We start from the raw sequence: 2,184 nt of genomic DNA on the forward strand, positions 1-2,184 counted from the left end.
GTGATACATACAGAGCCCTGGTGGCACAGTGGATAAGAGCTCGGCTGCTACCCAAAAGGTTGGCGGTTGGAATCCACCTGGCGCTCCTTGCAAACCCTAGGGGGTAGTTCTACTCTGTCCTATAGGGTCACTATGAGTCGGAATCGACTCTACGCCAACAGGTTTTATGATAGATACACATTAATTCTTTGTAAGTCTGCAACTACACACAATATTAAAAGAACTGTGTACCTGAATCTTTCGTAAATGCTAATGACAAAGAAGAGGCAGGGACATAATGGTCTTTGGTGCAGGAAACACCTATTTTCAAACTGAGGGGCGTGGCCAAGAAGAAACTTCAGCACAGAGTGGGGCAGACTGTTGTTTGCTCTTCAGGCACAAATATAATGAATAAGGATGATTCTACCACGCAGAGCAGTACGTTTGGGAAACTAAAAACATTCTATTTTATTCCTTTTTCCACAGTAAACAGAGAATGGAGAACTGTGGTAGACTCCCATTAGCATTATGTGGTCTCCAGAAAACCCTACCTTCTCAAGTCTGAGGACATTTAAAGGTAATTATGTGGGAAGATGAGGGAAACTTTCCCAGCAGTTAAACAGGGATAGTCACGGAATGGACAAACATCACACTTCTCAGGTCATTACCTTTGTCCTGTGGCCAAGTATGATTTAAAAAGCAGAAAAAAGCTCCAGGTCAAGGGCAAAACAAAAAGTATATTAGGGATTACTCTATTTAAAGGAAGTGGGAAAAAGTGAATTAAAAAGTGATCTACAGGCTAGGTGAATGTAGAAAAACTCAACTCTACTGCTAAAGAATAACTGTGATAAAATGCATTCAATGCATTTAAATATATTTAATTATCAAAGACAACAGAAATTAAATTGCAAAAGTAATATTAACATGCTTCAGATGTAAAATACAACCGTGTTCTCCACTGTTGTTCAGAAGGAAAGAGACAAAGAACAAAGAAGGGCAGTGGGACATGACGCAGGGAACCTACGAGGGCGTGGAGCAGACCAGAGTTCTGCCCTAGCTCACTACTAAACATTGCCAGAACTCTCCAAGCCTCAGCCCCTCAGCTTCCTGATCTGTGAGGTGGCTGGCTGGAATGGTCTCTAAGTCTCTTCCAAAAGTAAAATTAGATGACTACTCGTAAAAGGAAAACAGTCTAAAGAATAATGTCTTTTAGAAGAATCAGCACAAAGCTGGTTCCTGAGGCGGAAGTTAAAGATGTCCCAAATGCCCAACCTTTACAGGCTGCTGTACCACTCTATCATCTCTAACATCAACTACTCCCTCTCCCCTCAGTACTCTCCCTCTCATCTTCGGGTTCCCTAATTTGCTGCAACATCTCACAGAACTCATAAACTGTATAAAGGAAATGGCTCACGTGGTAGTGGAGGCTGGCAAGTCCCAAATTCATGGGTCAGACATAGGCTTCCCTGGTCCTCAGTCTCTTCCACAGGCATTCAGCTTTCTCACTCCATGGGCCAGGAAGCCCACTGTGCCATCTCCTGCCAGTCTCTCCTTCCTTGGTTGTGGTGGGCTCTTCTCTTTCCCACCTCTGATGTGGCTTATTTAAAGCCCAGTGGGATGGCAAAACTGATCAATCCCCTTAGTGGGCCACAATTACACTATCACACAGTCCTGCCCAATCACCTGGGTGGGAGTTACTAGAACATGGCTAAAAAGGCCACACAAAAAGCAGTTCATTACACTACAGTCACAGAAAAAAAAATCAAATTTTTTTAAATTCAAGATTTAATAATAGGGATTGATATGACCAATTACTAAATATATGGGAAAATCATTAACCCCTAAGAGTACTAATCAAAAGATAGTGAATAATGGAATTGTTCTTTAAATTACTACTGTTACTAATATGCAACTACCATAGAACCACCCCCCCCCCAGAAAAAATAGTCAAAGATGGACAACATCCAAGAAAACATCGGTAGTTATGTGCTATATTAGAATAGGTTACTTAAATATCATGAATCCATTCCCCTTTTACCATGTTTTTTCTCCTGCAGCCATAATAAAATTATTCAGATTAAAAAGCAGTCAATTCACTTGTTATTTATATGAGAAGAATATAAAGGATTATAAACTTAAAAAAAGAAAAAATATTTGGTGAATAGGCCCTTCTATATTTTAAAGAAAAAAAGAAATTCAGGGTGG

The 2,184-nt window shown here is 40.4% G+C and overlaps 1 protein-coding gene across 3 annotated transcripts in view; it reads right to left on the reverse strand.

Annotated features, from left to right (window-relative positions):
* The window catches only part of PPP3CA (protein phosphatase 3 catalytic subunit alpha), a 363,115-nt gene that overhangs the window by 158,625 nt on the left and 202,306 nt on the right, over positions 1-2,184 (reverse strand). The gene's annotated exons all lie outside the window — the stretch shown is intronic.

Source organism: Trichechus manatus, unplaced genomic scaffold (genome assembly GCF_000243295.1).
Source record: "Trichechus manatus latirostris isolate Lorelei unplaced genomic scaffold, TriManLat1.0 scaffold00071, whole genome shotgun sequence".
In the NCBI taxonomy this organism is placed as follows: domain Eukaryota; kingdom Metazoa; phylum Chordata; class Mammalia; order Sirenia; family Trichechidae; genus Trichechus; species Trichechus manatus.